We start from the raw sequence: 13,046 nt of genomic DNA on the forward strand, positions 1-13,046 counted from the left end.
TGTGCTTCTGATTGAGGCTGATGACTTCTGAGCCTGTCATCTTGCCTTATAATGCACAGCTCTCTCATCTCCCTACCTCTGTGATTCTCCACTCAGCATTCTCTGATGAACTAGTGTTGCCTTCAGTTCCTCCGTCCACCAGAAAACCATATTACAGGTCATTTGAAAGTAATTCTTGGAAATGCCATTTTATCTTGCCTTTGGGTAGAAGTCACAGCTAATGTCTGAGCATCTGTGCTTCCTGGTGATTGGCGATTGGGGAAACAGCTATGAATTTCCACTGAGTTATTCTTCACTGCAAGATTGTCACTCTACAACAGAGCAACATAACAAGAAAAAAAAAGGCAAGTAATGGGAGAAAAAGGAATTCCATTCTGCCTATAACTAGAGAGACAACATGGTACAGCAGACAGAACACTGGACTCCAGCTATCAATCGTACCCTATCTCACCCCACAGAGAGTTGGAAGCCACACCCAGGTTTTTTGTTACTAACCAGCTCTGTGTCATTAAGCTAGCCACTTAATCTTTGTGGCTCAATTTTTTCATCAACATGAGGCAATAGTAATATCTCCTCTGCCTTCTTTAATTTGTTCTAAGATTAAAATGAGATGGTTTATGTGAAAGTGTATTGTAAAATACAGAGCACTGTACAAAACTAGCTATGGATTCCAACCTTCATCAGTGTTTACTGTCTCCCTTACTCCTTTGGCACCTCATCAGATACTGCTGCAATTAGGGCGAATTGTCATCTCAGTTTGCCAGGAACTTTCCTGATTTTAGCAATAAAATCTTGTATCCCAGAAATCCCTCTGTCTGGGACAAACAAGGGTATGTGGCTATGAAGTGATTTGGTAAGAAAAAGCTGACTGGTGCTAAAAACTCCTTTCACCATCCACTCTGCAGGAAAGAAACCAGAAAGGTGTTTCTATTAACCTGAGCTGTGCTTGCATAATCCTTCTTGTAGCAAAGAGAGCTCTTCTGAGCAGTGTTCAGTGGGGCGTTAATTGACAGGAAAGGAGCAGAGAAGTCATGACAGCTGATATCTAATGATATATCAGTAAGGAAACAGCACGGTGGGTATTCAGGATACATCCTTAAGGCCAGACCTGACTCACTTTCCTACACCCATCAGTAGGTCCTGGTGTTGTATTTGGTGACGAAGTGGGTATCTCCCTCTCCTCCCACAACCCTTGCTTTCCCTTTCCACTCACATTCAAGGATCTATCTAGCATTTCATGCACTTTGACAATCATGTTAAATTTTCAGTCTTGCTGAGATGATGTAAGATGGTGACTTTTTTTTTTTAACCAGCGTCAATAAAGCAATAATCTCTCCTTGAACTGCAGGCTCCCAACCAGCCTTGGCCTAGTCAACCCAATTCCTTAATTCCAACCCACACACCCTTTTCCACCCACCTATGGGAAATGAAAAATGTGGGCTCCCTTGATTGCTGCGGTGCCCTTCTGCCCTGCAGTACGTACAGCCTAATCAAAGGCCTGTTGTTTTCCTTTGGGTTTGAAACTTGCTGGCTGTATCTGTTGCATGATCATGAATATTAAAAAAAAAAAAAAGGAGAAAAGACAGATGCAGACCCAAGACTTTGGCTCTGGCACAGAAGTTTCTGGAAAGAGAAAACATAAAATGATACCAAAGTGGTAATAGTAAAACAAATACCTTTCTCTGAATTTCACTGAAGTAATGAAGCTTGAGGGCACCAGAGGAGACTTCAGTAGCTCCAAAGCTATTAATGACTGCCCAATAACCCAGGAACTGGCCAAACAAGCTGGACGGCTTTCCTTTGAGTCATCAGAATCACCGTAGGCCCCTGATGGGTCCCTCTCACCTGTGGGAAACAGGCTCTTAAAATGGAGAATTGCCACTAGTCATCAGCTTCTTGGTCTTCACCAGGGCTGGGCAACAAGAGTCATCGGACCTGTCTTTATGTTATGCTTTTGAATTTCTTTATCTTTTTGCAAATGTAATGATGTGACAGCATGTTTTGATGTGCTGATAATCTTAACAATGAAATAGGTTTTAGGACTTGAGGGGATTGGGAGGGAACATAAAAACAGTTTGGTGTCTCTGGAAGGAATTAAATTGTGGATATTTTCAATGATTCCTAGTTCCTTCACTCAAGGAGGGATCAATAGTGTGCTGACAAATGTTTAACAACAGGCACTCTGGGGGAAAACAAAAGCAAAACCAAACCTGATTTGTGTGTTGGCCAATTTCCATGGTATGAATACGTCCACCAGGACCAATTTAGCTGGCTCCAGTGCACCACTCAGAAGGATCCTACCTTTTCTTTGCCAAAGATCATCTTACCTGATGGATTTTATGAAATATATTTATTAAGAATTAAAATTCATTAGAATTAGAATACTATATCAAAAATTTCATTTATCTTTCTTAACTATCCTTTAGTAATTTGTTATCTTGGTCATACTTTCAGTATCCTGCTGTACTCACTTTTCATTTGAAATCTGTTTCCTTCCTTCCCTCCTTTTCCTCTTTCTCTTTCTCTCTTTCTTTCTTTCCTTTTCTTTCTCTCTCTTTCTTCCTTTTCTTCTCTCTCTTTCTTTCTTCCTTTCTTTGTTTTTCCTTTTTTCCTTCCTTCCTTTCTTTTGTTCTTTTCTTTTCTAAAAGATGGGCTTTCATTATTCCGTTACTTAGGCTAGAGTGCAGTGGTGCAGTCATGGCTCACTGTAATCTTAAACCCCTGGGCTCAAGCAGTCTTCCCATCTCAGTCCTCAAGTAGCTAGGACTAGAAGCATGAGCCACATCATGCCCACTTAATGGTTTTAATTTTTATTTTTGTAGAGACAGTCTTACCATGTTGCCCAGGCTGGTCTTGAACTACAGCGATCCTCCCACCTCAGCCTCTCAAAGTGCTGGGATTACAGGTATAAGCCACTGCACCTGGCCTGTTTCTTTTTCTGATCTGGCTCTTATTTCCTTTCTCTATGCTGAGAGTGAATTTGTAGCCGGATGTTTTTCTGTTTCAATCTTTACTCTTTGCTCTTTTTTTCTTAAATTATTTAAAAATTATCATGTCACTCCCAATTCCCTTCTTCCCACAGTACTTAAAACTTAAATGACTCCCTTTGACTTTTGGGATAAACTTTGTAGTATGGCTTTGACCCCAGCCTCTGTCCCTAGCTTAAGGACCTTAGAGATGGGCTCTTGCTCTATTTCCTTGGCTGGATTCCCTCACGAAACTTGTGCTCTGACCACCCCCAATTTCTTGTAGCTCCATGAACACATTGTGCTACTTCATGTCTTTGAGTCTTCCCACATGTGGTTTGCTCTAAGAATTTCTCCTCATTAACTCTTTAATTTTAGGTTTACACTGGCCTTAAATCTCAGTGGCTACAGCATCTTCTGTTATTAATATCTCAGCAGTGACAGTAAGTATTGATTTGCTGAGCTGTCTCCCTCCACTTAGGCTATGACCCATTAGACTCAGAGATGATTGTCCTACTTATATCACTGACACCTAAGAAAATGTCTGGTATACTAAGTGTTTAATAAACACTTGTTAAGTAGAGATAATAAATTCATAAATGGTAATTTAGGTGACTTCATAGCTGCATTTTAATTCTAATGTGTTAAAGTCCTTTAATCATTCATTGACAACAATATCCACCAGTATATTTGCAAAGCAGATTGGTTCAAGACAATATGATGTAGTTATAGAGCAGAATTAAAATAATGATGTAGAGTTCAAAAAGTAAAAAATAAAGATGTAAGATCAGGCTAAAAGTGGCTGCAGCTGGCACGTGGAGCCGGGGCCAGTGCGAGCTGACTGAGCACACAGCAGGTGTGGCGGTACTATGGCACCTGGCAGCAGGCATGGGGACCTGTGTTGACTTGGTCTGGGGAAGCAGCAGGAGGCAATCTACAACCCACAGCAGTAAACAAACTATAATCTACAAGCCAGCTGATTGCTGCCAAGATGGCCAAATAGGAACAGCTCCAGTGCTCAGCTCCCAGAGAGAGCAAAGCAGAAGGTGGGTGATCTCCACATTTCCAACTAAGGTACCTGGTTCATCTCAATGGGACTGGTTAGACAGTGGGTGCAGCCCAAGGAGGATGGGCTGAAGCAGGGTGGGGTGTCGCCTCACCCAGGAAGTTCAAGAGGCAGGGAAATCCCTCTTCTAGCAAAGGGAAGCCATTAGGGACTGTTCCCAGCACTCTGGCCAAGATACTGTGCTTTTCCCATGGTCTTCACAACCCACAGACCAGGAGATTCCCGCCAGTGCCTATAACACGAGGGCCCTGGGTTTCCAACACACAACTGGGTGGTTGTTTGGAAAGACACTGAGCTAGCTACAGCAGTTTTTTTCTTTCTTTTTTTCATACCCCAGTGGCACCTACAAGGCCAGCAAGACAGAACTATTCACTCCCCTGGAAAAGGGACTGAAGACAAGGAGCCAAGTGATCTGGCTTGATGGGTTGCACCCCCATAAAAACCAGCAAGTTAAGGTCCACTGGCTTGAAATTCTTGCAGCCAGCAGAGCAGTCTGAGCTCAACCTGTGACACTGAAGCTCAGTGTGGGGAAGGGTGTCTGCCATTGCTGAAGCTGGAGTATGTGGTTGTAACCTCACTTCTGTAAACAAAGTCACCTAGAAGGTCGAACTAGGCAGAGCCCACAGCAGCTCAGCAGACCTCTGCAGGCAGACTGTGTCACTAGATTCCATCTTCACCGGGCAGGGAATCTCCAAAAACAAGCAGCAGCCCCTCAGGGACTTTTAAATAAAACCCCCACCTTCCTGGGACAGAGCATCCGGGAAATGCAGCAGTTGCAGATACAGCTTCAGCAGATTAAACATCCCTGCCTGGCAGCTCTGAAGAGAGCAAGGGATCTCTCAGCACAGCATTTGAGTTCTGATAAGGGACAGACTGTCTCCTCAACTGGCTCCCTGACCCCTGTGTATCCTGACTGGGAGATATCTCCCACCAGGGGCTGACAGACACCTCATACAGGAGAGCTCTGGCTGGCATCTGGCAGATACCCTTCTGGGAAGAAGCTACCAGAGGAAGGAACAGGCAGCAATCTTTGCTGGTCTGCAGACCCTGCTGGCGATTCTCAGGCAAACAGGGTCTGGAGTGGACCCCCAGCAAACTCCAGCAGACCTGAAGCAGAGGGGCCTGACTATTAGCAAAACTAACAAACAGAAAGAAATAGTTTCAACATTAACAGAAAAAATGTCCATTCAGAGACCCCATCCAAAGGTCACCAACTTCAAAGACCAAAGGTGGATAAATCCATGAAGATGAGAAGAAACCAGTGCAAGAAGGCTGAAAATTACAAAAATCAGAACGCCTCTTCTCCTCCAAGGGATCACAACTCCTCACCAGTAAGGGAACAAAACAGGATGAAGAATGAGTCTGGTGAATTCACAGAAGCAGGCTTCATAAAGTGGGTAATAACAAACTTCTCTGAGCTAAAAGAGCATGTTCTAACCCAATGCAAGGAAGGTAAGAACCTTGAAAAAAGATTAGACCAAATGCTAACTAGAGTAACCAGTGTAGAGAAGAATATCAATGACCTGATGGAGCTGAAAAACACAGCACAAGAACTTCATGGAGCATAAAAAGTTTCAATAGCCAAATTGATGAAGCAGAAGAAAGGATATCAGAGATTGAAGATCAACTCAATGAAATAAAGCAAGAAGACAAGATTAGAGAAAAAAAGAGTGAAAAGAAATGAACAAAGCCTCCAAGAAATATGGGATTATGTAAAAAGGCCAAATCTACATTTGACTGGTGTACCTGAAAGTGACAGGGAGAATGAAATCAACTTGGAAAACACTCTTCAGGATATTATCCAGAACTTCCCAAATCTAGCAAGGCAGGCCAACATTCAATACAGGAAATATAGAGAATACCACAAAGATACTCCTCGAGAAGAGCAACCCCAAGACACATAATTGTCAGATTCACCAGGGTTGAAATGAAGAAAAAATGTTAAGGGCAGCCAGAAAGAAAGATTGGGTTACCCACAAAGGGAAGCCCATCACACTCACAGTGGATCTCAAAGCAGAAACCCTACAAGCCAGAAAAGAGTGTGGGCCTATATTCAACATCCTTAAAGAATTTTCAAGCCAGAATTTCATATCAGCCAAACTAAGCCTCATAAATGAAGGAGAAATAAAATCCATTATAGACAAGCAACTGCTGAAAGATTTTGTCACCACCAGACCCACCTTACAAGAGCTCCTGAAGGAGGCACTAAACATAGAAAGGAACAACCAGTATCAGCCACTGAAAAAACGTACCAAATTGTAAAGACCATCGATGCTATGAAGAAACTGCATCAACAAAACTACCAGCTAGTATCATAATGGCACGATCAAATTCATACATAATATTAACCTTAAATGTAAATGGGCTAAAGCCCCAATTAAAAGACACAGACTGGCAAATTGGATAAAGAGTCAAGACCCATTGGTGTGCTGTTTTCAGGAGACCCATCTCATGTACAAAGACACACATAGGCTCCAAATAAAGAGACAGAGGAAAATTTACCAAGCAAATGGAAAACAAAAAAAAAAAGTAGGGGTTGCAATCCTAGTCTCTGATAAAACAGACTTTAAACCAACAAAGACCAAAAGAGACAAGGAAGAGCATTACATAATGCTAAAGGGATCAATGCAACAAGAAGATCTAACTATCCTAAATATATATGCAACCAATACAAGAGCACCCAGATACATAAAGCAAGTTCTTAAAGACCTACAAAGAGACTTAGACTCCCACAAAATAATAGTGGGAAACTTTAACATGCCACTGTCAATATTAGACAGATCAATGAGACAGAAAATTAACAAGGATACACAGGACTTGAACTCAGATCTGGACCAAGCAGACCTAATAGACATCTACAGAATTCTTCACCCCAAATCCACAGAATGTACATTCTTGTCAGCACTACATCATACTTATTCTAAAATTGACCACATATTTGGAAGTAAAACACTCTTCAGCAAATGCAAAAGAACAGAAATTGTAACAGTCTCTCAGAGCTCAGTGCAATCAAATTAGACCTCAGGATTAAGAAACTCACTCAAAACCACACAACTACATGGAAACTGAACAATCTGCTCCTGAATGACTACTGGATAAATAAAAAAATAAAGGCAGAAATAAAGATGCTCTTTAAAATCAATTAGAATGAAGATAAAATGTACTAGAATCTCTGGGACACATTTAAAGTAGTGTCTAGAGGGAAATTTATGGCACTAAATGCCCACAAGAGAAGGAGGAAAGATCTAAAACTGACACACTAAGGTCACAATTAAAAGCACTAGAGGAGCAAGAACAAATTCAAAAACTAGAAGAAGACAAGAAATAACTAGAGACACTAAAAATCCATCAAAAACAATCAATGAATCCAGGAGCTGGTTTTTTGAAAAGATCAACAAAATAGATAGACCACTAGCCAGACTAATAAAGAAGAAAAGAGAGAAGAATCAAATAGATACAATAAAAATGATAAAGGGGATATCAACACCTATGCCACAGACATACAAACTACCATCAGAGATTACTACAAATACCTCTATGTAAATAAACCAAAAAGTCTAGAAGAAATGGATAAATTCCCGGACACTTATACCCTCCAAAGACTAAACCAGGAAGAAGTCAAATCCCTTGAATAGACCAATAACAAAGTCTGAAATTGAGGCAGCAAATAGTAACTTACCAACCAAAAAAAGTTTAGGACCAGACAGTTTCACAGCCGAATTCTACCAGAGGCACAAATAGGAGCTGGTACCATTCTTTCTGAAACTATTCCAGACAACAGAAAAGGAGGGAATCATCCCTAACTCATTGTATGAGACCAACATCATCATCTTGGCAGAGACACAACTAAAAAAAAAAAAAATTCAGGCCAATATCCATGATGAACATCGATGTAAAAATCCTCAGTAAAATATTAGCAAACCAAATCGAACAGCACAACAAACTTCATGTGGAACCAAAAGAGAGCCCGCATAGCCAAGTCAATTCTAAGCAAAAAGAACAAAGCTGGAGGTCTCACACTACCTGACTTCAAACTATACTACAAGGCTACAGTAATCAAAACAGCATGGTACTGGTACCAAAACAGAGATATAGACCAATGGAACAGAACAGAGGCCTCGGAGGCAACACCACACATCTACAACCATCTAATCTTTGACAAACCTGACAAAAACAAGCAATGGGGAAAGAATTCCCTGTTTAATAAATGGTGTTGGGAAAACTGGCTAGCCGTGTGCAGAAAGCAGAAACCGGACCCCTTCCTGACACCGTACACTAAAATTAACTCCAGATGGATTAAAGACTTAAACATAAGACCTAACACCATAAAAACCCTAGAAGAAAATCTAGGCAAAACCATTGAGGATATAGGCGTAGGCAAGGACTTCATGACCAAAATGACAAAAGCATTGGCAACAAAAGCAAAAATAGACAAATGGGATCTAAGCAAACTTCACAGCTTCTGCAAAGCAAAAGAAACAGTCATTAGAATGAATCGGCAACCAACAGAATGGGAAAAAAATTTTGCAATCTACCCATTTGACAAAGGGTTAATATCCAGAATCTACAAAGAAATAAAACAGATTTACAAGAAAAAAACAAACAAGGCCATTCGAAAGTGGGCAAAGGATATGAACAGACACTTTACAAAAGAAGACATACATGAGGCCAACAAACATGAAAAAATGCTCATCATCACTGGTCATTAAAGAAATGCAAATCAAAACTACATGGAGATACCATCTCACGCCAGTTAGAATGGCGATTATTAAAAAATCTGGAGACAACAGATCCTGGAGAGGATGTGGAGAAATAGGAACACTTTTACACTGTTGGTGGGAGTGTAAATTAGTTCAACCATTGTGGAAGACAGTGTGGCGATTTCTCAAGGACCTAGAAACAGAAATTCCATTTGACCCAGCAATCCCATTACTGGGTATATATCCAAAGGATTATAAATCATTCTACTATAAGGACACACACACAAATGCTCATTGCAGCACTGTTTACAGTAGCAAAGACCTGGAACCAACCCAAATGCCCATCGATGATAGACTGGACAGGGAAAATGTGGCACATATACACCATGGAATACTATGCAGCCATAAAAAACGATGAGTTCATGTCCTTTGTAGGGACATGAATGAACCTGGAAACCATCATTATCAGCAAACTGACACAAGAACAGAAAATCAAGCACCACATGTTCTCACTCATAGGTGGGTACTGAACAATGAGAACACATGGACACAGGGAGGGGAGCATCACACACTGGTGTCTGTGGGTGGGAAATAGGGGAGAGACAGCAAGGGGTGGGGAGTTGTAGAGAGATAGCATGGGGAGAAATGCCAGATACAGGTATGGGGAGGAAGGCAGCAAATCACACTGCCATGTGTTTACCTATGCAACAATCTTGCATGTTCTTCACATGTACCCCAAAACCCAAAATGCAATTAAAAAAATTTTCATATGGAACCAAAAAAGAGCCCACATAGCTAATACAATCCTAAGCAAAAAATGCAAAGCTGGAGGCATCACACAACCTGACTTCAACTATACTACAAGGCTACAGTAATCAAAACAGTATAGTACTGGCACCAAAACAAAGATATAGACCAATGGAACAGAACAGAGTCCTCAGAAATAATGCCACACATCTACAACCATCTGATCTTTGACAAACCTGAAAAACACAAGCAACGGGGAAAGGATTCCCTATCTAATAAATGGTGTTGGGAAAATTGGCTAGCCATATGCAGAAAGCTGAAACTAGATCCTTTCCTTATACCTTATACAAAAATTAACTCCGGATGGATTACAGATTGAAATGGAAGACCCAATACCATAAAAACCTTAGAAGAAAACCTAGGCAATGTCATTCAGGACATGGGCATAGGCAAGGACTTCATGACTAAAACACCAAAAGCAATGGCAACAAAAGCCAAAATGGACAAATAGGTTATAATTAAACTAAAGAGCTTCTGCACAGCAAAGGGAACTATGATTACAGTAAACCAGCAACCAACAAAATGGGTAAAAATTTTTGCAATCTACCTATCTGACAAAGGGCTAATATCCAGAATCTACAAAGAACTTAAATTTGTAAGAAAAAAACAACCCCATCAAAAAGTGGGCAAAGGATATGAACAGACACTTCTCAAAAGAAGACATTTATGCAGCCAACAAACATATGATAAAAAGCTCATCATCACTGGTCATTAGAGAAATGCAAATCAAAACCACACCGAGATATCATCTCATGCCAGTTAGAATGGTGATCATTGAAAAATCAAGAGAGAGGTGCTGGAGACAATGTGGAAAAATAGGAATGCTTTAACACTGTTGGTGGGAGTGTAAATTAGTTCAACCATTGTGGAAGACAGTATGGCAATTCCTCAAGGATCTAGAACCAAAAATACCATTTGTCCCAGCAATCCCATTACTGGATATATATCCAAAGGATTATAAACCATTCTATTACAAAGACACATGCACATGCATGTTTATTGCTGCACTGTTCACAATAGCAAAGACTTGGAACCAACCCAAATGCCCATCAAAGATAGACTGGATAAAGAAAATGTGGCACATATTCACCATAGAATCCTATGCAGCCATTAAAAAGGATGAGTTCATGTCATTTGCAGGGACATCGATGAAGTTGGAAACCATCATTCTCAGCAAACTGACACAAGAACAGGGAGAATATTACACACCAGGGCCTGTCAGGGGGTGGAGGGCTAGGGGAGAGAGAGTAGGGGGGTGGGGGCTAGGAGAGGGATAGTATTAGGAGAAATCACTAATTTAGATGATGGGTGATGGATGTAGCAAACCACCATGGCACGTGTACACCAATGCAACAAACCTGCGCGTTCTGCTCATGTACCCTGAACTTAAAGTTTAATTTTAAAAAAAGGATATAAGACCAAAAAAAGTGAACAGCATTATTTCTTTTACATAAATAATAAAAAAAGAACATACATATATATATGCAAGTGTGTGTAAGGAAGTTTTTGAAAGTAGGAAGCTCCTTTGGCAAATTTAAGCTTAAAAAATAAAGCATGCAGGAAGCATATGTTTTGTAGACTTTTACTTTCTGTTTGTATATTTCTGTCTGATTTTTGTTTTACTATGTATATTTATTTTTATATAAGAAAACATGTATATGAGAAAAAGTACTAACAGAGCTTACACAGTGATAGGATTATATACCACGATTTCTTCTTTATACATCTTTGTAATTATCAAACATGAGTGATTTAAAAAACTGAAGCTAAAGGTAGAATGCTGAAAATATGCAATGCTGAAAAATCTCTACACTGGCAGATTTTTCAGCATTGCATATGAACCCACCTCCGGTAAGTGGGTTATCTTTCTAATTTATAGCTTCAGTGAAATCTGTTTCCTGGCAATGGTTGCCAGGGCACGCCTTCTCTCTTGTTCTCCATCATGCACACTTTTAAGCCTAAGGGCAGGAAAGAGATGTAGAAGCAAGAAGTAGCATTAGCATTTTTTTTTTCTCATGTTGGAAAAAGGAGCTCTATACACACTCCACTAAGCATAGCACATGACTTGGATTCAGGCAGTGGACCTCATAGAGGAGCATCTCCTTTTAAGCTTTGCAGGGAAAGTTTGGGGTACTATCAGTCAAAAATTGTCACTGCTTCTTGCCTTAGCACTAGCCTGAACAACAAAGAGTTCCTCTAACTGCCTTTAAAGGAATGTACTCCTCCTTCACGCCACAGGTATCACATACTATTCTAGACATACTACCACAAAATAAAAAAAAGAAACAGGTTGTGAAGTAATGTAGAAAGTTATTTTTAATTAAAATTAACAATGTGTCCATATTAAAAATTTAAATAGAAGATACAAACAATAAGGTGCTGCTGATAGACCCTGAAGGAGGTCTGCCTCTCCCAAAGGCAGGTGGCAAACAATATTTTAGGCTACAGACACAAACACTGGGACTTCGTATTGATTGTGCTGTGACACAAAGTGGGTGTGGATTGGGAGCTTACTGGCCTGTTTTCGCAAGTTTCTCAGACAAAATTCTGGGGTCATCAAGAAGCACCATGGAGGGAGACACAGAAAGTTTAGAGACATGAACCACTGCAGAAATGTAAGGATTAGATCAAATAATCCCCCACCATGGGGCTGACGCTTCAGGGAGGGGATAGCACATTGCCCCTCCTTTCCCTTCCTCTCCCCAGCCTTGGCTGCACCTTTCCCAGGCTGTATATGGTGGAAATGTGGAAGGCGTGGGCAAAGACAGTAGAAGAGAAGGAGAAGAGTGTAGAAAACAAAAGGGGATTGATCTACTCTAAACCTGGAGATGGGGGAATGGTTTCAGATCTGCAAGACATGTTTTGAGTTTTCTGGGACCTTTATGATCAGAAGGCAGATACTAGTAGCAAATTTTTGAGCCCATGAAGATTTTAAGGTCTAATTTCTCTCCAATTTGGGCTGCTGATAGCTCTGTTTTCTGGGCACCTTGATTCCGATACTTTTGAAGCACCCAGGTAGGGGCTTGAATAGAGAAAGCAAGAAGCTGGCTTCCTAAGCCTGGCCCTTGGCTTTAAAGAAAGGTGGTTAAATGGAACGTCTTGTTGTCTAGAACATCCTGGGACCAGGTCTCTTGATATGTAGGCTTGGCAGACATAATGTTGAGAGGATAAGGAACTTCTACATTGAAACTCCAGGACTCCAAAAGGCCCCTTGAAGTTATCTGAGATTCCCTGTTGAGTATTATTACTCAGCATATTACTATTCTAAGTATCAGCCAGAACTTTGTTATAAATCTGCTACCCCACTTATATTGAAAGCTATCTCTAAAAATTTCCTCCACAACTAATCTTAGGTTAATGAAGTTGGCATTTAATCAGGCTGGGTGCAGTGGCTGACACCTGTAATCCCAGCACTTTGGAAGGCTGAGGTGGATGGACTGCTCAGGAGCTCGTGATCAGCCACCGCAACATGACCAAAACCAGTCTCTACAAAAAATAAAGAATTTT

The sequence above is a fragment of the Sapajus apella genome, unplaced genomic scaffold, assembly GCF_009761245.1.
Source record: "Sapajus apella isolate SASKATOON/1434 unplaced genomic scaffold, GSC_monkey_1.0 scaffold2, whole genome shotgun sequence".
In the NCBI taxonomy this organism is placed as follows: domain Eukaryota; kingdom Metazoa; phylum Chordata; class Mammalia; order Primates; family Cebidae; genus Sapajus; species Sapajus apella.